The 23,869-nt window shown below is 41.9% G+C and overlaps 1 protein-coding gene and 1 pseudogene across 1 annotated transcript in view; one reads left to right on the top strand and one right to left on the bottom strand.

Moving 5' to 3' along the window:
- PTTG1IP2 (PTTG1IP family member 2) overlaps nucleotides 1–23,869 on the bottom strand; it is an 88,963-nt gene that overhangs the window by 15,882 nt on the left and 49,212 nt on the right. The window lies entirely within an intron of this gene.
- On the top strand, nucleotides 21,525–21,623 carry LOC112586683 (annotated as a pseudogene).

The raw sequence follows: 23,869 nt of genomic DNA, 5'->3' as shown, positions 1-23,869 counted from the left end.
CAGTCAGTGAGAGAGGAAGAGAGAGCTAGAGAGTACCCAAGACAGAAGTCATAATATTTTTATTAACCTAGCCATAGAAGAGGCACTCTATGACTTTGACTGTATTCTATTTTAGGGAAGAAGTTACCTATGTCTGACTGTCATTTGAGTGGAGAGGGGTTTACAGAGCATGACTATGGCTGTATGCATGCATGCTCAGTTACTCAGTCATGTCCAACTCTCTTACGACTGCATGGACTATAGCTAGCCAGGCTCCTCTGTCCATGGGATTCTCCAGGCAAGAATACTGGATTGGGTTGCCATTTCCTCCTCCAGGGGATCTTCCCGACCCAGAGATTGGAACCCACATCTCCTGTGTCTCCTGCATTGGCAGGTGGATTCTTTACTCCTGAGCCTCCAGGGAAGCTGATGAATATCGCTAAGTAGGGGCCACTGGAGCCAGTTTACAGACTGCCAGTCACAAAGTAATAGTTTCGTTTAGTTGCTCAGTCGTGTCTGACTCTTTGCAACCCCATGGACTGTAGCCTACCAGGCTCCTCCATCCATGGGATTTTCCAGGCAAGAGTACTGGAATAGGTTGCCATTTCTTTCTCCAGGGGATCTTTCCAACCCAGGGATCGAACCTGGGTCTCCCACATTGTAGGCAGATGCTTTACCGTCTGAGCTACCAGAGTAATAAACTATCAAGAAAAAAGGGAGACCTCTTCCCTGATAAAGAATGAAGGGGGAAGAGTCGGATCTAGATTTGGGTAGTTTCAGATAATTGTAGTGAGAATGGAGAGATTTCTGTTCAGATGGCTTCTATTTTCTATGCCAAGTAAGACACATGGTCTATTTTTTTTTTAAATGAAACAAGAGGAAATTGGAGTTTTGATAGTACAGATGCTTTGAAACAATCCCTGTTGAGTATAAGATAAAGAAGTGAGCCAGGAAACAGAGGACTGAGTAGGAATGTTACGAGCCCAGCTGAAGAGGGTATCCACAAATTTATAGCCAAATCAATCTGCCCAGAAGGTGATTTTTCTCCAGCAACACTTAGTAAAGGGAAGAGAAAGTTCTCCATGGCTACTTTCTGATGATTGCCCACTTTCCCTTAGGGTGACATGGAAAGCATGAAAAATTGCTGAAGCTGACACCAAAATTTATATAACCATAAAATTGAACCAAGCAGCTGTCAGTGTCAGGGTCTAAAAAAGGAATCTGTCACAGTTTCATTTGCCGCCAAATTCATGGAGAGTCAGGTTAGCACAAAATAGGCCGGGTTCCTAAGTTATATGCCATAAAGTTGTCTATTCGTCTGCCTTCACTGGAATTCATGCTTGCTAAAGATAGTTAAATCCACCAACAACAGGCGAGTGTTAGAAACTCCTCATTGATTACTTTGGAGAAGATCTTTTGTTTTTAATGAAAAGTCCCCAAAACAAATTTTTGAGAAATAGTTTCACCTGTTAACTTCACCTTTTTAATAAAACCTAATTAAAGCTCTACTCTGATGCTTTCATTTCTTATATATAAAACTAGTCCTTTTCTGGGCTTCCCTGGTGGCTCAGCAGCAAAGAGTCCACCTGCCAATGCAGGAGACACAGGTTCAATCCATGGTCCAGGAAGATCCCACACGCCTTGGAGCAACTAAGCCTGTGAGCTGCAGCTACTGAAGTCTGCATGCCCTAGAGCCCATGCTCCAAAACAGAGGAAGCCACGTCAGTGAGAGGCAGGTACATTGCAGCTGGGGAGTGTGCTTGCCACAAAGGGAGAAAAGGGAGAAAAGCCTACAAAGCAATGAAGACCCAGCACAACCAAAAATCAATAAATAAATACATAAAATTTAAAAATAAATAAATAAATGAAGTCAAGAATGGGGGAAAAAAAAAAAGAAGAAGAAGAACTAGCCCTATTGTAAGAAGAATGAGAAATTTTCCCTAGACCGGAGGCCTGTCTGGAGACAGGGAGTAGCTATCAGCCTTTTGTTCTCTGCCAAGTGAGTGCACCACGCCTGGTGAATGCTTGGCCACTGCATCAGTGAAGGGAAGGCTTTGATAAAAACTGACACACACAGCCCTCTCTCTCACCTGTGTGTGCATGTGTTGCTGGATCATGAAAGTGAAATGTTGAAAATGTTTCAATATTGAAAAAGTGAAAATATTCAGGCTCCGTATCACTCAGCCTTGACTCACCTGTTGTTTTAGAGTCAAGCATTTAGTGAACAAAGGACATCCAAAGACGGGAACATAAGGAGGCATCGTAAGGCAGGAGATAAAATTTTCCTAAACCAGAGACCACTTAAAGCCAAGATACCAACATGGAGAGAAGATGGGCTGTTGGATTTCTCCAGAGTTGAGAGTTTCTCAGGCAGCGAAAGAAAGGCAGTGAAACAAGGAGGTAAGGATTAGCCAGTAAGCATGGCTGACACATGGATCCTGACGGGGGCAGATGGGGGCATCAGGGCCTGAGGGATGTGAAGAGGGTAGAGTGGTCCGTGGGTGGGTGGTGTTGATGAAGCAGACCCGAAGTGCTGAGGTGCTGAGGGTGGAGGAACCCCTGAGCTGGAAGGGGAGGCAGCTGTAGCCCTAAATGGGACTGAACCCATGCTCTCCGGGAGTTTTACAGGGTTATCATGATATAATGGCTTTTACCCACTAACTGATATGCATGACATGATTTATATGGGAGAAAGCTTTCCAGATTCTTGTGGTTTTTACAGAGATATAGTCACTTCTCTTCTGTAGAGTGGAGACCTCTACCTAGATTTTGTAAGAAGAATGTGCTGTGCTTAGTCATTCAGTCATGTCCAATGCTTTGCAACCCCATGGACTGTAGCCCGTCAGCCTCCTCTGTCCGTGGGGATTCTCCAGGCAAGAACACTGGAGTGGGCCCTCCTCCAGGGGATCTTCCCAACCCAGAGATCGAATCCAGGTCTCCTGCATTGCAGGTGGATTCTTTACCAGCTGAGCCACCAGGGAAGCCCAGTAAGAAGAACAGAGCAACCAAAATAGGCCTGGGAACTTCCCTGGTGGTCCAGTGGCTAAGACTTCAAGCTCTCAGTGCAGGGGGCCTGGATTCCATCCCTGGCTGGGGAAAAAGATCCCACCTGTCACAACTAAGACCCAGCATGGCCAAATAAATACTGAAAACAACAACAGTAGGCCTGAATAATCACTAGATACGACAACTGAGAGAGATTAAGTGAACATCTATTTCTGCTTTATTGACTGTGCCAAAGCCTTTGACTGTGTGGATCACAATAAACTGTGGAAAATTCTGAAAGAGATGGGAATACCAGACCACCTGACCTGCCTCTTGAGAAACCTGTATGCAGGTCAGGAAGCAACAGTTAGAACTGGACATGGAACGACAGACTGGTTCCAAAAGGAAAAGGACTACGTCAAGGCTGTGTATTGTCACCCTTCTTATTTGACTTATATGCAGAGTACATCATGAGAAACGCTGGGCTGGAAGAAGCACAAGCTGGAATCAAGATTGCCAGGAGAAATATCAATAACCTCAGATATGCAGATGGCACCAGCCTTATGGCAGAAAGTGAAGAACTAAAGAGCCTCTTGATGAAAGTGAAAGAGGAGAGTGAAAAAGTTGGCTTAAAACTCAACATTCAGAAAACTAAGATAATGGCATCTGGTCCCATCACTTCATGGCAAATAGATGGGGAAAGAGTGGAAACAGTGGCTGACTTTACTTTTCTGGGCTCCAAAATCACTGCAGATTATGATTGCAGCCATGAAATTAAAAGACGCTTGCTCCTTGGAAGGAAAGTTATGACCAACCTAGACAGCATATGCAAAAGCAGAGACATTACTTTGCCAACAAAGGCCCATCTAGTCAAGGCTATGTTTTTCCCAATAGTCATGTATTAATGTGAGAGTTGGACTATAAAGAAAGCTGAGCACTGAAAAATTGATGCTTTTGAACTGTGGTTCAAAAGGAGATCAGTCCTGGGTGTTCACTGGAAGGACTGATGTTGAAGCTGAAACTCCAATACTTTGGCCACCTGATGCGAAGACCTGACTCATTTTAAAAGACCCTGATACTGGGAAAGATTGAGGGCAGGAGAAGGGGACAACAGAGGATGAGATGGTTGGATGGCATCACCAACTCCATGGACATGGGTTTGGGTGGACTCCGGGAGTTGGTGATGGACAGGGAGGCCTGGCGTGCTGCAGTTCATGGGGTCGCAAAGAGTCGGACATGACTGAGTGACTGAACTGAACTGAAATGAAGTCAATCCTAAAGGAAATCAACCCTGAATATTGATTGGAAGGACTGATGCTGAAGCTGAAGCTCCAGTACTTTGGCCACCTGATGTGAAGAGCTGACTCACTGGAAAAGACCCTGATGCTGGGAAAGATTGAGGCCAGGAGGAGAAGGGAACAACAGAGGATGAGATGGTTGGATGGTATCACTGACCCGATGGACAAACTCCAGGAGATAGTGAAGCACAGGGAAGCTGTGCTGCAGTCCATGGGGTCACAAAGAGTCGGATACAACTGAGCATCTGAACAAGTTATATAACAGGTAAAAATCCTTCCTGATAACAAGAATGCCCTTCAAGCAAGATATTCCTTCTAAATATCTTTTAGTTACTACTGAAAGGGAAATGCTCACTGAAAATTTGGGAAACCGACCCATCCATTTACCCCTTCCTTCAGTGAAAACACAAAGCCTTGGTGGCTTTGTTGGAGTCACAAGGATACAACAGCAAATATGACACAGAAAGTTCCAGGCTTACTAGTGAGGGAGACTGCTAAGTCAAAAGTGTAATACAGTAATTAAGGAAAAAATGATTCCTTATCATTCCTTAGCAGCGAGATGGAGATTGACTGCTGGGCGGGGTGTGAAATGGAGACACAGCAGATGTGGTGCTTAGAAAAAGTCCTAGAAGAGATGACAGCTAAGCTGAGATCTGAATAATGAGAACACATCAATCAGAACTGGGAGAAGGGCATGTTAAGTGAAAGTAATACTTGTTGTTCAGTTGCTCAGTCGTGTCCAACTCTGCAACCCCAAGGACTCCAGCCCACCAGGCTCCTCTGGCAACAGGGTTTCCCAGGCAAGAATACTGGAGTGGGTTGCCATTTCCTTCTCCAGGGAATCTTCCCAACTCAGGGATCGAACCCATATCTCTGTGTCTCCTGCATTGGCAGGTGGATTATTTACCACTGAACCACTGGGGACACCCTGAAAGTGATATTTGCCAAGCCCTTAAGAGTGGGAGAGACCTTAGCCAAGGCTAGGAACTGGCCACAGCCTGGTGGGCTGGGGCTGAATGAGCCAAGCAAAGAGCTGCTGGAGATTCAGTCTGCACAGTTGGCAAAGGCAGGATGAGGAAAGACCCTGCAGATGGTGGCACAGATTAGCATTTTGTTCCCAGGGCGACCGAAAGCCAAGTTGGAATTTTAGGCAGGGAAGACATGTCATTCGTCCACATTTTCTTAAACACCATGTATTTTTAAAGATTTATTTATTTTCGGGTGTACTGGGTCTTTGTGCTGCTCGTGGGCTTTCTTTAGTTGGGGAGAGTGGGGGCTACTCTCCAGTTTCACGGGCTTGTCATTGCGGCGGCTTCTCTTGTTGTGGAGCACAGGCTTTAGATGTGCAGGCTTCAGTAAGTTGTGGTGCCTGGGCTTAACTGCCCTGCAGCACGTGGAGTCTTCCCAAACCAGAGACGGAACCCATGTCCCCTGCATCGGCAGGCAGATTCTCAGTCACTGAACCACCAAGGAAGTCTGGTCCACATTCTTAAAGGATGACTTTGGGGAACTGAGAGGGTATAACTTTGGAGTTTGGAATTAAAATATATGCTCTGCTGCTGCTGCTGCTAAGTCGCTTCAGTCGTGTCCGACTCTGTGCGACCCCATAGACGGCAGCCCGCCAGGCTCAGCCATCCCTGGGATTCTCCAGGCAAGAACACCAGAGTGGGTTACCATTTCCTTCTCCAATGCATGAAAGTGAAAGGTGAAAGTGAAGTCGCTCAGTTATGTCTGACTCTTAGCGACCCCATGGACTGCAGCCTACCAGGCTCCTCCGTCCATGGGATTTTCCAAGCAAGAGTACTGGAGTGGGGCTATATATAAAATAGATAACTTATAAGGACCCTCTGTATAGCACACGGGACTGTACTAAATATCTTATAATAACCTATAATAAAACAGAATACATATATATATCTGAATCACTTTGCTTTATACTTGAAACTAACACAACATTGTAAATTAACTACAAGTATTTCGATAAAATTTTTTCTTAAAAAAAGATGACTTGGGCTTCTTTGTGAAGAATGAATAGGGAAGGGTATATGAAAGTATTAAAAAGAAAATCAAACCTATGAATGTGTTACCAAAATCATCTTTCTAATGCAGGTACACTTTTGGGTCTGCTTTTTTCATTCCACATCACAAGGATATAATTCTATCATTAAGAGTTATAAGAAACAACTTTTAAGTGAATGCATGAAATGCTTGGGGCTTCCCTGGTGGCTCAGATGGTAAAGAATCTGCCTGCAATGCGGGAGACCTGGGTTCAATCCCTGAGTCAGGAAGATTTCCTGGAGGAGGGCATGGCAACCCACTCCAGTATTCTTGCTTGGGAAATCCCACAGACAGAGGAGCCTGGCGGGCTACAGTTTATGAGGTCACAAAGAGTTGGACATGAGTTAGCAATTAAACAAGAAACTCTTCTCTGTGTCTTACCTTAGTTTATTTCACCATTCTCCTATTTTTGTTGTTGTTCACTCGCTAGGTAGTGTCCCATCCTATTATTGGGAATTTAACTTATTTCCAGTGTTCTCTATTTTACCTGTGGCGACTATAGTTAGTTTTATTGGATCTTTGGCGGCATTTCCCACCTTATTAGGATCCATTCCTTTATGGGGAATGAAACTATAGGATCAAAAGATATGAGTGCCAGATTATTCTAATTTCAACTTGGTGGTGCTGGGAACTGCGGTCCCCAGAATTCCTTTCCCTGCACGCTTGGAGGTAGAACTGGCTGAGAGAGGAACTCAGCGTGGGGTTTGGCAGCAGCTTTGCTTCCTCTTCAGAGGTCTTTGTCGTCGGAAGCTGAGCTGCCCATTGAGTTCCAGGTTGTCCTCACTCTTCTCTTGGCATCAGTCCTTTTTCCTGACGTCTGGCCCTGTGGATGGACAGGGGTTCTAGACTGGCTGCCCAAATCCTGGCTGTGGGTCCCCAAAACAGTGGCCTCCCAGAGATCTCCTGACAGGTCCAAACCCGCCCTTGAATGTCCACAGCAGTGTCCGTGCTGGATCTGCAGGATCTGCTCTGCCATGCTCGCCCACCCCCGTGGATTGGTTAGTGTCTCTCTGACTCAAACCCCTGTCAGGGCTTCACTCCCCCAGCTTTCCCCACAGTCACGTAAGATCTCTTCATGTAACCAGTCCCAGGCTCCGTAGCCTTCATAGTTCTGCTTGCCTGACTAGTCCAGGATATGAGCATCCTAATGGTTCTTGCTACACATCCCCAGATTGTGTTCCTGATAACTCATAACTAGTTATAGACTCACCAGAAGTTTATGAAAATGCCCATCTTATCACCATCTCAACAGCATTGCTATTTGGGGTCACTTTGAATTTTGTGGGGGAAAGTTGATATCTAGCTTCATTTTCTTCTCTTTGATTAGTAATGATGTAGACCCTCTGGTGTATGTAATACTTTCTGTGATACTCTGATACTTCCTCTTTTCTTTTCTACTAGGCCTAGTTGCCCTGTTTGTAAAGATGTTCGAAAATTTTGAGAACAGTTAGTTTAGTTCACTTCAGTGACTCAGTTGTGTCTAACTCTTTGCAATCCCATGGGCTGCAGCACACCAGGCTTCCCTGTCCATCACCAGCTTATTCATACTTCTCCCCTTTTGTCCATCTTGACATTCCCTGCCTAAATTCCTTCATATTACAGATTACAGGTTGTTGTTAGTGGTGGTATGTGTGTGTGTATGTTCTAGTCTTACATCATAGTTCAATATGGTCAAATTATAAGTCAGTACATAAAAGTGAATCAGTTAGGGCCTTTAGATGAAAACCAGTAGGGACTCTCCTAGCAGCCCAGAGGTTAAGGCTTCACCTTGCAATGCAGTGAGTGTGAGTTTGATCCTTGGTCAGGGAACTCAGATCCCACATGCTTCATGGCAAAGACAAAACAAAGCAAAACATAAAACAGAAGCAATGTTTTAACAAATTTAGTAGAGACTTTCAATGGGTCCACATGAAAAAAAATCTTAAAACAAAGAGAAATCAAATGTACTAGAATAAAGGAAAATGGGAACTTGTGGAATTTATGCAAATCTGCAGTAGCCTAGGTCTCAGTTCAGTGGTCAGAGTGCTGGTGCAAGAATGAGTAAATTCCAACCATGTCAGTTTCATTAACACTCTAGTCAAGATTTAAATTCCCAGGACTGAGCCTGAAATTGACCTAGCCTACATGGAGTGCTGGCCTCTAGTTTCATATGCTTACTGAATGAAAGGATCTGGGTGAAAGAGCATCCAGAGGCCCCTTTCTTTCCATAGAGGGAGGGAAGGCACTTGAATTTATCATCTTACCAGAAGTATTTCCAAAGCAGAGGGAGTCATCTCCCAAGGGAGACTGAAGAGTTGGTAAGCACCCCAGTGCTTCTTGAATATTGGGTGCCCAATGTCTGAATATCTATAGGCAAAATCTAACAGCCTTCAGTGAATTTTCACTGATACTGATTACGGACTGAACGTATTTTGGAATCTCATAATTCCTTTTTACAATTAATTTATTTTTAATTGGAGGATAATTGCTTTACAATGTTGTGTTGGTTCCGGCCATACATCAACATGAATCAGCCATATATCAGGTATACATATGTGCCCTCCCTCTTACACCTCCCTCCCACCTCCCTCCTTATCTCACCCCTTTAGGTTGTCACAGAGCACTGGGGTTGAGCTCCCTGCACCATACAGCAAATTCCCACTGGCTGTCTGTTTTACACATGGCAATGCATATGTTTCCATGCTATTCCCTCTACTCATCCCACCCTCTCCTTTTCACACTGTGTCTACAAGTCTGTTTCATCTGCGTCTCCAATGGTGCCAGTACCATCTTTCTAGACTCCATATATATGTATTAATATACAATATTTGTCTTTCTCCTTCTGACTCACTTCATCCTACATAATAGGCTCTAGGTTCATCCACCTCATTAGAACTGACTCAAATACGTTTTTATGGCTGAGTAATATTGCAATGTCATATTTCTTTTTAGCTACAAGTATTCTACAAACCACCATTTATAAACCTATCTTGGAAATACATAAGTGAATTTCCCTTTTAAAATTGTGTAATATTATCTGAGCTTTATGGCTTTCAACAACCACTAGTAGATCAAGACTTTTGATTGGGATGTATTACAGGTATTTGTTATCCCATATAGGAAAGCCTTATTGCTTAAAAACCTATACAATCCTGGAGTAGCAATTTTTAACATGCGTGAAACCTTTTCTAAAAGGACTATGTCATTAAAACAATGTCTTACTAAAAAATACAAGGGTTTAACAGAAAGCCCTACCAATAATTTTCAGAATCTTTTATATATGCTTTTTAAAAACTATACATATCTTCTTTTGTGGTTATATATATATATTAAATCTTGACTAAAGTGGTTATATATTATGTGGTTATATATTTTATATATATTATATATATTTTGTGGTTACTATTACTAAGTTAAAATACCAGTACATATTATCAAGGAATTGTGGAGCTGACTCCTTTCCCATTTTCTATTTTGGCAATTACTCTCCAGTACGAATAAGCAATGAGACCTAGTTTTCTGACTTGTTGGTTGAAAGTACTTGTTTGGCAGCTAACCGGGCATTGTAAACAGGAAAGCCACTATGAAAAGAAATTAAAACCTGAATTTATAAGGAAGTTAGGACTGAAAAATAAGAAACAGGGCTTCCCTAGTTGTCTGTCCAGTGGTTAAGAATCCTCTTTGCAATTCAAGGGACAGCAGTTTGATCCCTGGTCCAGGAAGATTCCACATGCTGAGGGGCAACCAAGTCTGTGAACCACAGCTGCTGAAGTCTGTCTGCCCTGGAGGCCGTGCTCCACAACAAGAGCGGCCACCACAGTGAGCCTGTGCTCTGCAACCAGAGCAGCCCCGCTCATCACGAGAGAAGGCCCTCGCACAGCAGGGAAGACCCAGCACAACCACAGATAAAGTAAACAAGCAAACAAATAAATAATTTTTTTTAATTGGACAAAGACTATGAGTAGGCCATTCAGAAGAAAAAAAAGCAAATGGCTAGTAAACATGTAACGAATCACTGCCTAGTAATCAGAAAAATGCAAATTAAAATTAAAAAATATAAGGAACAAGAAAGTGTTCCTACAATATAAGGGATAAGAACCAGAATCTAATAAAGCCCTGGGCACCCAGACGACTTCTCATTTGCCCTCGCTGGTCTTTGGTCTCTGGTGTCCACTTTTCTGGACTTCTCTGGCTTTTCCCATCTCTTTCTTTATAACAGCCTTTTCTGCTTCTGTACATACTAGCCCTTTCTCACTTACTATACTCGAGGGAATCATTGCCCGTGTCATCGTCTCTGTCCTCAGTAATCGGCTTCTAATATCCATTTTCCCTTGTATCTGCAGGAAATCATGTTTAGCTGGACTCTTGACTACTTAGGGGCTTCCCAAGTGGTGCAATGGGTAAAGAATCCACCTGCAATGCTGCAGATACAGATTTGATCCCTGAGTCAGGAAGATCCCCTGGAGGAGGAAATGGCAACCCCATCCATTATTCTTGCCTTGGAAACCCCGTGGACAGAGAAGCCTGGCATGCTATGGTCCATGGGGTTGTAAAAGAGTCAGATAGGACTGAAGCAACTGAGCGCCCACGCTGGCATAACCACTTAGATATACACTACATTTTCAGCCTTCCTTGCTGCCACCTGTGGATTTATGACTTTCTTTTGACCAGAAATAGTTAAGTAAAAATTCTAGGTCAGACTCTTAACAGGAGTGTGCCTTTCCCTTTCCACCGTACCGCATAGGTTGAGAGCCAGGAAGCTGCCCTGTGACCAAAGGGGAAGTCAAGTCAAGATGACACAACCGTCTTGCGGGCTTAGCTGTCCCACTCAGGACTCCAGTGTGGAGAGAAAGTTCCATCTCTTCCACTCTGGGGTCTGTCACAGAGGCTTACACGGCATTGTAGATAGAACGTACCCTTCAAGAGCGGACCTTTACAAGGGTGGGTGGGAAGATTTTTCTTTTTCATAGTTGTCCCCAATCTTCAGAGCAGCTTATATTTTGCACTCAAAATATATTGGTTAAATGCTGTTATTAGCTGAATTGTGTCCTCCCAAAATTATTATGTTGAGGTCCTAACCCTCAAGTGCTGCAGAAAGTGGCTGTGTTTGGAGACAAGAGTCTTTAAAGAGATAGTTAACATTAAATGAGGTCATTAGGGTGAGCTTTGATCCAAAATGACTGATGGTCATTGTAAGAGGCCATTTGGACACAAGCACAGTGGAAAGACCATATAAAGACCTACGGAGAGAACAGCCATCTATCCTGCCTACAAGCAAAGGAGACAAGCCTCAGAAAAAACCGACCCCACTGACACCTTGATTTCAGACTTCTAGCCTCCAGAATTTAGAGAAAACTTATTTTTGTTGTTTAAGCCATCCAGTCTGTGGTTCTTTGTTATGGCAGCACCAGCCAACTAATACAAATGCTTAAATCATAGAGAGATTTTCATAAAAGTTTTTTTTTTTTAAATAAAAGAAGGCCTGGAGCATTAATCAAGGTTAGCAAAAACAGGTAGATAGAGAACTTTTCTCTTCTTTTACTCAAGGACAGTTTCAATGTGTGCTAGAATCACTTAACTAAAAAGTAAAAACAGACCATTAAAACTAAAAGGTAAAGTTCAATAGTTTCAAGTTTGCCGAAGATTTGAGTCACTTGAGTCACTTGTGGACCTAGCAATTGATCAGAAATCTAATTACCACTGAGATGTTTAGAGGAAAGATCTTTATTTTAAAATCCTCGAGAACATTGCAAATTGCACCACTCATATTATCCAGGGTAAAAATGACTGCTTTAAATAGAACTTTCTTATGTAGCAGAGGAGCAAATCCTCACTCAAGTAACAGTAATCGTGGCACTTCAGGATGTGCCCAGACCAAAAAAGTCACTCTTCAGATTTGCTTTAGAGTTTAATGAGCTAAAAATCCACGACTGTACTCCAGTTAGAAGACGGACTTTTATAAAGTAGGTGTTTGTTAAGAACTTTCACTTAAAGCAGTACAAACCTAAAGAGTATACAAAAAACATATTTTACTGGAAAGTTACAGGGAGTTTCTCAGAATAAACAGGGAGAAACTAAATGTGGCCTCTGGTGACCGCGATCTTCACCATTACTCTTTCGTGGTGTATGTCTCTCTCTGGACTCCCTTGCTGTCTCGTCTCTGTTCCTTTATTCAGCTTTGTTTCCACTCCAATCCCCTCCCTCCTCTCTTGCTTTCTGTGGTCAAAGGTGGAAGTGGTAGCTGTAAGGCACGTTGTATACACAGAGCAGACGTACCCTCCACCTACAGGAGCAGGGGACCTTGATTCTTGGAGAACTGGAGATGATCTGTGATTGGGCTAATACCCTCAAAAGGTTATGTTCTCACGTTCACTTAAAAAAATCCACATGTATGCATTCTCATCCTTGACATTTTTCTTTGTCAGAAAAATCACACACTTCTGGTAGCTGAATATAAATACTTTTAAAAATTCACATCGTCTTCCTAATTTTTTTAATAAATTGTGATTTTGAAACAAAATGAACATGAGCTGGGCATTCTAAAAGATCTTGCTTACAAATCCATAATTTTATCATACACACACAAAAAAATTAAATTGAAGAAAAATGAATTGAGCTTGCAGTTCTGTTAACTTAGATCAAAAACAGAAGGTGACATAGTTAGGGAGTTAGGGATGGATACATACACACTGCTACACTTAAAATGGATAACCAACAAGGACTTACTTGTACGCACAGGGAACTCTGCTCAATGTTATGTGGCAGCCTGGATGGAAGGGGAGTTTGGGGGAAAATGGATACAAGTATATGTATGGCTGAGTCCCTCTGCTGTTCACCTAATACTATCACAACATTGTTAATCAGATATACTCCAACATGAAATAAAAAGTTTAAAAAAGATATAACCTGAAGAGGGTAAAATCTTACTGACTGTTCTGAGAGAGTTTTAAAAAAACAAAAAAACATAGAAGGTGGGAGAAGGCAGTCTACAATGCCTGCAGGCAACACATGGGGAAAATACTATCTTCCTTTTAGAAAAGAAAAAGTGAAGTCTTATTTAGACTCCACTTAAGAATCTATATTTAGAAAATTTTCTCAAGGCAATTTTATTTATGAGGTGGTTTTATTTTTTAAAAATCATCTCATTGTGCATTTAAAGACATCTCATTGTGCATTTTTATGTAATACTACGTGTGAACTTCTAGACAGGTTCAAGAGTTTATAAGACTAAGTGGCACTGTATTTTTACAACTTCACTGAGAAGACTAATGAAATTTCATACCGATTTATTTGTTCTTTTTTTTTTTAAGCTTTAATTGTTTAAAGCTAACAACATTTAACCTTAAAAAAAAATCACACATTCATTAGGGTATGATGATGATTAGGGTATGATTTCCTAGAGAACAAAGTCAACTGAAGTTGATAAAGCTCTGTTTTCATGTAGTGTTCCCTGTGACCTCAAGTTAATTTCTGAGATTTAAAGTCTCTGCTGGTGATGGTTTAGTTGCTAAGTCATGTCCGACTCTTGCAACCCATGGACTGTAGTCCACCAAGCTCCTCTGTCCATGGGATTCTCCAGGCAAGAATACCAGAGTGGGTTGCCATTTCTTTCTGCAGGGGATTTTCCAACTCAGGGATAGAACCTGGGTCTCCTGCATAGCAGGTGGATTCTTTACCAACTGAGCCACCAGGAAAGCCCTAAGGTACCAAAATTCTGAGCTGAACCTTTATTGATTGGTACTGAAATAAAACAGACCATTGGCAATGGGGAATGAGAAGCAGAGTTCTTTCATATGTGTGTGTGTGTGTGTGTGTGTGTGCTCAGCTGCTCAGTCGTGTCTGACTCTTTAGCAGCCCTGTGGACTGTAGCCTGCCAGGTCCCTTTGCCCATGGAATTTTCCAGGCAAGACTACTGGAGTGGGGTGCCATTTCCTACTCCAACAGATCTTCCCAACCCAAAGATAGAACTCACATCTCCTGGGTCTCCTGCATTGGCAGGTAGAGTCTTTACACTAATGCCCCATTGGAAGCCCTGCACTCATATATACATCTTAAACAACAGTTGTCAATAAACAGAAGAACCAGTTTTCAAAGTAGGTATATTTCTATCCCACATGTTTAGAGTACTTTTTCTGAAGAAGCTGATGATGAAGAATTGATGCTTTCAAGAACACAGAGTTCATGAAATTATTTGAGTCTCTCTCTGACATCTATCACACTGTAGCATATTTTCAATTGGCCCATCTGTTGGGGGTTATAAATTTACCAATACTTTTAAGAGTGGATCATTGTTTGGCAGCTTATAGCTCATTCCCCTTGGAAACTAGGAGGACATATGTATGAGGCAGGTTGGTACCAAGACAGAATAGAGCTGATGAGGAAGAGGATTTACACTGGATGTAGAACCCTGTTCTACCAAGGTGCATGGGAGCTAGATGGGGGAGTTCTCTCATTTGCAGAGATTGTATGGATCGAGGTTAATCCACAGCCTTAGCAAACAGAGCAGACCAGACATGAGTCATTCATGCAATACCATCAAGAAATCTACCAGACATGATTCTTTTAGTCGCAAGTAATAGAAACCTCACCCCAAATTGGTTTGAGCAAAACCCAGATGAATTAGCTCATAAACTGGACAGTCCCAGGAGAGTGTAGGTGTGGCTTATGTGGAAATTTACATGATATAACCATAATCCAGTTCTCTCCATCTCTTGGTTTGGCTTGGTTCTTCTCTGATACGTAGGATTTAAAAAATTTGGGGGGGGGTGTGGACCATTTTTCAAAGGTCTTCATTGAATGTTACAATATTGCTTCTCTTATATTTTTTTGGCTGTAAGGCATGTAGGATCTTATCTCCCCAACCAGGGATTGAACCCATGCCCCCTGCATTAGAAGGCCAAATCTTAACCAAGATTAAGATTAAGACACCACGGAAGTCTCTGATGTGTTGGATTTACGATACATCCTACCCTTATGGTTGTGAGACAGCTTCCTGAAGCAGTGCCATCCTTCAGTCCAATTGAAACGGGACCCCCACCCCCCAGCCCCAGCTCACAGGACCCTGTACTCTAGGGAGTTCTTCTCTGGATCTCCTTCAGCCATGCCCTTCCCTATGGGGCAAAGAGCCTCAGAAGCCAAAGGCACACACTCCCCTAGAAGCTTCTCACATCCCTCTAGGTCACACTCTGGGTACCACGGACCCAAGGATTCCCTGCCCCAAATCTGCAAGCTAGCTCTCAGTCCTGAGTGGAACTCTGCTTTAGTCCATCCCCCTGAAGGCGAGCGAAACTGACAACTTGCACATCTTCAGGCTCAAGAGTGAGCTGCTTGCAGATGATGCATATGGAATTTAGATGAGCAGGATGGGGTTCTCTTACATGTCTTATGAGTCCCCTTCTGGCACAGAATTGAGGCAGGAGTAAGAAGAGAAGCAGTTGGACCATGGTGTGCAGATCTTTTCATCCAGCTGTGTTTCAGAGTAGAAATCTGAAGAGTCTGAGGATTTGAACCTTGCCTTCAAGGTCATTATGAAAGTATATTTGTCCAAAAGTCAAAGTATTAGTCACTCAGTCATGTCCAACTCTTTGTGACCCCAGGGATGTAGCCCACCAGGCTCCTCTGTCTGTGGGATTTCCCAGGCAAGAATACTGGAGTGGGTTGCCATTCCCTTCTTCGGGAGATCTTCCTGACCCAGGAATCGAACCTGGGTTTCCTGCATTGTGAGCGGATTCTTTACCGCCTGAGCCACCAGAGAAATAGAGCAAAAGAACAATTAGTATTTAACATTGTGTGAGATTTTACATATTTAAGCACATGGTTCTATGCTTAGAACATAAGCCTCCTCTTGTTTCCTTGCTCTGTGACTTCCACATATTATCTGTTTAGGTTATAACCTTTCAGGTTTAAATTTAATCAAAGAAGATGGGCCAACTATCCTACAACTTTCAGAGGAAGTCCTGACGTTTTCTCTGCTTGTCTTTTTTAGGTCACATTCCCATCTCTGAACCAATCACTGTTTTCAAATAGGATATCTTGGCTCCCAAACTGCCTAGGACTTAGAACTGAGGTCCACCTAGTCTACTCAGACTAAAATGGGTGAAGGCTGAATCTCAAGCAAAAGCTGGAACTGTTGCTAGAGAGAGGGATGTGTGTTTAAGCTAGAAGGCCAGCCATGATACTGGGAAATTGTATCTGGTTCTCAATTGTAATATGTTGATGGCTTGTTTCAGAGGATGGCCTGGCAGGAACTGGTGGCTCCTAGGAGGAGGGACACCACTCTTAGTAAGGAAGGTGAGAAGGCAGACAGGGCAACTAGAGGCAGACTTGTATCCATGGACAAACCAACCAGGGGAAGGACGGAACTACTCAGCGGGGAGATAAGGAAGAAAGCTCTAGATCAGGAGTGCCCAGGCATCCACAACACACCAAGTCTGGTATGATCAATTAATTCTGAAAGGCTTGCAGATAGTCTGGGAGTCTATGCTTGGACATAGCATATGGGTGAAACTGTGTCTGTGAGTAGATGACATCTGTGGAAAATACAAAGAAAGGATGGTGAGTCAGAGGGAGGAAACCAGGCTGGCTTTCCCTGACATTACTTCCAGAGAGAATACTCTTCAAAGAAAAGCTGGTCTCTTGAGTATGTTATTTGCAATGTTAGAATCATTATGACCAAAACAGAATTTGTACACTTATAAAAAAGGCATTAGATGAGAATATTATTAGTCTTAAGATCCCCAAGTCATGTTTATGCTCGCTTTGCCATAATTCATAAAATTCTAAGCCCTTTATACACAGGTGGTTTTTATTAATAATCAAATATATTCAATTTATTATCATTACATAGAAGGGGAACTAAAGTACAACTAAATTTAATCCACATACTGCAGGATTTACTCCCAACTCCTTCCCTATCATTTGCTTTCTTTGTTGAGGATTTCTAAGGGTATTTCCATTTCTTTTGGGTTAATTTTCTGGTTGTGTGCCTACGAGCTATGTTGCTTCAGTTGTGTCCAACTTTTTGCAACCTTATGGACTGTAGCCTGTCAGGCTCCTCTGTCCATGTGATTCACCAAGCAAGAATACTAAAGTGAGTTGTCATGCCCTCCTCCAGGAGATCTTCCGGACCCAGGGATTGAATCTGCGTCTCCTGCATTGCAGGCAAATTCTTTACTGCTGAGTCACTGGGGAAGCCCAAAATAAAATTATAGTAACTCATATATTGGGCTTCCCTGGTGGCTCAGCTGGTAAAGAATCTGTCTGCAATGCAGGAGACCCCGGTTCAATTCCTGGGTCAGGAAGATCCCCTGGAGAAGGGATAGGCTACCTACTCCAGTATTCATGGACTTCCCTGGTGGCTCAAATGGTAAGGAATCCACCTGCAATGCAGGGGACCTGGGTTCAATTCCTGGATTGGGACGATCCCCTGGAGGAGGGCATGGCAACCCACCCAGTCCATGAGAATCTCCATGGACAGAGGAGCTTGGCAGGCTACAGGCCATGGTTTTAGAAAGATTCAGACATGACTGAGAGACTCAGCACAAACGCACAACTCGTATATTATGGGGACTAATCAAATATATGATTTATATGGAAGAAAGTAAGATAGACTTTCTTCCATATAAATCATATATTTATCATATATATAATTATCAAATATATAATTTATAAATCATATATTTATATAGATAGAAGGAAGTAAGATAGATTAGTAATGTCCTAATTCATATCATACTGACTCATAGAAACTTGAGCCTAGAAGAATATTTGGAAAGCTCTCTTGTCCATCTTTTCTTTACAGAGGAGGAGAAATCTTCAGATAGTTAACTGCTCTACACAGGCATTTCAAAGGCAAGTACTAGATAATGGGAATATCCTGAAAGACCTGAAAATCACTTCTTTGTCTACATATAAAACTGGCTTGAGATGGGTTAAAACTTAAAAAATTGCTTTTTCTATCAATAACTGAGACATGTTAATAGTTGTTTTGAAAATAGAAAAAATTCCACTGGAGAAAATGTTTACTTCTCAGGAACTCTCAAGAATGGGACAAGGCCTTGGAGATCAGTTGGCTTAAAACCCAATGTGATGCAAGAATCCTTTTTTTATTGCCTTGAAAGTTATTGCAAGGTTAGGCAATTTTGAAACATCATTAACAAGGAGAAAATGGCTTTGAAATACTGGATGTAAGTCAACAGGAGCAGCAGCAATACCACTGAAAGCAAAAGAGACAGGCCAGTATTGGGATGCTGGGACTCCCAGTCTAGATTTTGCTGCTCGGCACCTACTCAACGTTCTTACCAATTATTTCTCACATTATATCAACATGGGGCACATATCAACTTTTGAAATGCCTGGAAATCTTTTAATAACTTAGCCCTAGGCAACTTTTAAAACTCATGCTTCTAGAAACTACACAGAAAATCATATTAGAGCTCAATGATGTTTTCATTCTCCAGGTTATGTATTTTCACCAGCAAGAGGGACACAGTTAACTTCAGTTTCATGGTTAGTGGATTGCAAAAAGCATGGAATTATGATTCAGCAGAAAGGTCCCAGATGGATGGGTTGAAAAATCATCTTCCTCATTTTATAGTTGAGGAAGCTGAGGCCCAGATCCCTTGGCTGGTTGGTAGCAACCCCAAGGATGGGTAAATGAGTGGCTCAATGACATCCCTGAAGACCTGGGTTCTTTCCAGTTTCAGTTCTGCCTCCTTCAAGGTATTCACTTTTTCCACATGTTTATCTCAATGATTGGGAAAGTATGTGGAGCAGCTCTGGGAATCACAGCTAGATATAATATTGCCCAACTGAAAACGAGGAAGGTGTCTTTAATAGTAAGAAAGCCTTTCTTAGAGGAGTCCAGCAGATTTCTCATTTCTGATTGGTCAGAAGTGGGTCATGTATCCTTCCTAAACCAATGGCAAATAAAATCAGAGTGTCATTGAACCATTATGATTTACCTTCTTGGGCTAGAATAGGGCCAGCCTCCTACTAGTAGGTGGTCACATGGAGGAGGGTAGCTCTTTGAACAAAACCTGGGTCATTTTAGCACAAGTGTGCAGAGAAATAAATATTGAGTAGGCAACCAAAAAAATCTTCTAAAATCTATTAGGCACCCCAAGCCTCAAGCAACAGCTGAAGATCACTGGAAATGATTTATTTTAGAACCTGCAGAGCATTTCTTTGCTGTCTCTTGCCTTGTTACACCTAAAGTTTTCCTCTTCGGACTTCCCTAGTGGTCCAGTGGTTAAGTATCCACTTGACAATGCAGGGGACATGAGTTCGATCCCTGGTCTAGGAGGATCCCACATGCCACTGGGCAACTAAGCCCATTCACCACAACTACGGAGCCCACGCACCTAGAGCCCATGCTCAACAACAGAAGCCACCGCAGTGAGAAGCCCACACACCACAAACAGAGTAGCCCCCACTCGACACAACTAGAGAAAGCCCGACCAAAGCAGTGAAGACCCAGGACAGCCAAAAATAACCAAATAATTCTTTTTCCTTCTTTCTGCCTCACCACTTTCTCCTTCCCAACGTTTTCCCCAAACTGGTTGTGAACTAAAACTAGCGTATACGACTTTCAGGGTCTACCGTATGCAAAGCATCACACTAATATAACAATCTTTGGGGTGTGTTTGTTACAACACTATAAACCATATTCTTTAAGTCAGTTTAATTATTTTATAATAGTAATGAAATTGCTATTTGATACCAAAACTTGTTTGTTTGTTTGTTTCTTTTTTTTTTCACCCTGGTAATCACAGATCTTCCAAAAGATTTACACCGAGTTGCAGCCACCAAAAGGGTCTCCCCAATGACTCAGCGGGTAAAGAATCTGCCTGTGATGCAGGAGATACAGGAGACTTCAATCCCTGCATCAGGAAGACCCCCTGGAGGAGGAAACGGCAACCCACTCCAGGAATCTTGCCTGGAGAGTCGCATGGACAGAGGAGCCTGGCGGGCTACAGTCCAAAGGGTCGCAAAGAGTCAGACATGACTGAGCACACACGTGGTGCCACCAAGACACATAAGAATCCACATCAGTGCAGGGAGTTTTTCCTTAAGTATTCACTGTACCTCGAAATGCTAGTGAATGTATTATTTTCTCTACTAGTCATTTCATTCTATAATCAGAATTACCTTCTCCTCTAGTAGGGAGTTCTCTCATTTCCTTAAAATCTTTTAAAATTACAGTTCCTTGTCTTGACAACCATATCGGTGCTGTCGTACTAACTAACAAGGCATCAGTTGCTTTGTGTTCCAAAACCTGCTATAAAAATGGAAATGAGTATTATTCTTCAGCTCTGAAGGAATAAAACGTAAATCATCAAGCATTATGATATAAATGTATATAAGTAGTGACTATAAAAAAATTAGGCTAATTATTATTTAACATAACAAACCTTCGTTAAAGATAAGCCAGTTCTTTCACTGAGCTAAAAGGCACAGAAAAGCACCTAGATTTTTCAGGAAACAAAAACCTAGCTGAAGTCTACACTGAGATATTGACTATTTCTGTGGCCTTTTGAAAGCTGTTCCTAAATCTTACTTTTCTTTTCTCTACAGTAGAAAAAATAAAAATACAAAGAATCTCTTTCTCTCTCTCTCTCTCTAGTTGCTAAATCGTGTCCAACTCTTGCGACCCCATGGACTGTAGCCTGCCAGGCTCCTCTGTCTGTGGAGTTCTCCAGGCCAGAATATTGGAGTGGGTTGCCATTTCCTTCTCCAGGCAAAGCATAGGGTCAGCCTATAACTTATTGTCCAGCTGGGACACTTTCTGCATGTTTCCCTCAGACATTCTTTCAGGTCCTTTTATGCGGGAAGTTTGGCTTGAAGTTTAATACATATATAGAAAAGTGGATCATAAGTGGATTTTCAAAAACTGAATATATCTATGAAATAGATTTATTATGAAATAACCAGATTTAAAAATCTATAAAATCAGTACCCAGACTAAGGAATAGAGTATGACCAACAAAGCTCAGATATGTTTTTTTTTTTTTTTTAATGTATTTGGCACAGCACCTGAGATCTTAGTTTCCCAACCAGGGATCAAACTGGGGCTCCAGCAGTAAGAGTATCAAATCCTAAGCATTGGATTACCAGGGAATTCCCTAAACCAAAACATTTTTGAGAATGAAAGGTGGCATTATTTTTTAATAGCCAGTTGAGGTATATTGATATACAATAAACTGTGCATATTTAAATTTACAGTTTGTCCTCCTTTCAGCAGCACATATACTAAAATTGTACAGAAAGGATTAGCATGAGCCCTGTGTAGGCATGACATGAATTTGTGGAGCACTCCATATTTTAAAAATAATAAAATAATCATAAAAAAATAAATTTACAGTTTGATGAGTTTTGGCATATACCTGTGAAACTATTCACCACAAAATAATAAAAATATTCACTATCTCAAAAAGTTTCCTTGTATCTCTTTGTAACTTCTCCTTTCACCCCCACCATCCCTATCTTCAGACAACCACTCATCTGGTTTCTGTCACATTTGTGTTTTATAGAATTTTATATTGACAGAATCAGATCTTAGTAGAAAAGCTTTCAGTTTTTCACCACTGCACATTTTACCTATGGGCTTGTCATATATGGCCTTTATTATGTTGAATATGTTTCCTCTATACACTGTTTGGGAGAAGGCAATGGCACCCCACTCCAGTACTCTTGCCTGGAAAATCCCATGGATGGAGGAGCCTTGTAGGCTGCAGTCCATGGGGTCGCTAAGAGTCAGACACGACTAAGCGACTTCACTTTCATGCATTGGAGAAGGAAATGGCAACCCACTCCAGTGTTCTTGCCTGGAGAATCCCAGGGATGGGGGAGCCTGGTGGGCTGCTGTCTATGGGGTCGCACAGAGTCGGACACGACTGACATGACTTAGCAGCAGCAAAGTGAGAATTGAAGGACTATGGGTCAGAAAATGGAATGGCCACATGTATTAGCAAATTAAAACTAGGGAAGCTTACTTGATACATGAACTAATGTTACATAAATAGGAAATAATTGTTAGATTTATGTCTATTGCAAAAGGCAGTCATTTATTATTTTAAATGTAAGCTCTGAATAGCATCAGAGAAGGCGATGGCACCCCACTCCAGTACTCTTGCCTGGCAAATCCCATGATGGAGGAGCCTGGTAGGCTGCAGTCCATGGGGTCGTGAAGAGTCGGACATGACTGAGCATCTTCCCTTTCACTTTTCACTTTCATGCATTGGAGAAGGAAATGGCAACCCACTCCAGTGTTCTTGCCTGGAGAATCCCATGGACAGAGAAGCCTGGTAGGCTGCAGTCCATGGCGTCACACAGAGTCGGACACGACTGAAGTGACTTAGCAGCAGCATATACTGTTTGCTGAGAGTTTTATCATGAATGGAGGTTGGATGTTGTCAACGGTCTTTTCTGCATCTATTGAGATGATAATATGCTTTTAAAATTCATTTTGTTAATGTGTTGTTTCAAGAATCATACACTACATTCTTTTTTGTTTGACTTTTTTCCACATAGTGATTCTTAAACATTGTATGTTATGTATCAACAATTTTTTTCATATGGATTTCTGAGCAATATTCCATTGTATGGCTAAATCATGATTGTTTATTCATTCTATTGTTGGATGTTTGGGTTTCCAGTTTGGAGTTATCATAAATAAAGCTGCTATGAACATTGTTGTAAAAGTTTTGGTACAAACATATGTATTCATTCTTATATAAGCATCTACATGTGGAATGGCTGGGTGATATGGTAGATGCATTTCAGTTTTTAAGAAGCTATTGGAGAGCTTTCCAGGTTGTGCTAGTGGTAAAGAACTTGGCTTCCAAGGCAGGAGACGTAGGAGACTGGTTTGATCCCTGAGTCAGGAAGACCCCCTGGAGGAGTGCATGGCAGCCCACTCCAGTATTCTTGCCTGGGAAATCCCATGGAAAGAGGAGCCTGGTGGGCTACAGTCCCAAGGGTTGCAAAGAGTCAGATGGACACGACTGAGTGACTAACACTTTAATGTCACATAGCCCTGTATTAAAATTATACTTTCTCCATATGCTCACCAACAATTGTTATGATTAATGTTTTTTACGTTAGCCATTCTAGTGACTGTGTATCTTATTTTGGTTTTAATTTGCATTTTCCTAATGACTAATGATGTTGAACATGTTTTCATGAGCTTATCTGAGGGGGCACTATTTTTAATTACACTAAGAATACAAGCATAAAGTAAAAGTGTCCCAGGCAAATTGGGACATATGGTGGCCTAAACAAAGACAAATGAAGGTTTGCTTTGTGGATGCTGAAACATCCTTATACCCCTGGAATAAAGCCCACTTGAACATGGTGTATGTGATACAACATGTATGACAAGCCCATAGCTAAAATGTGCAACGGTGAAAAACTGAAAGATTTTCTACTAAGATCTGAAACTTTTGCCACTTTTATTCAACACAGTACCAGAAGTCCAAGCCACAACAGGTAGTCAAAAAAGAAAGAAGAAAAAAAGTCAGAATTGTCTCTATTTGCAGATGTCATAACTTTACATAAAGAAAATGCTAAAG

The sequence above is a fragment of the Bubalus bubalis genome, chromosome 8 (genome assembly GCF_019923935.1).
Source record: "Bubalus bubalis isolate 160015118507 breed Murrah chromosome 8, NDDB_SH_1, whole genome shotgun sequence".
Taxonomy (NCBI): domain Eukaryota; kingdom Metazoa; phylum Chordata; class Mammalia; order Artiodactyla; family Bovidae; genus Bubalus; species Bubalus bubalis.
Note: the sequence above shows the minus strand (reverse complement) of the source record. Positions and strands in the feature narration are given on the sequence as shown.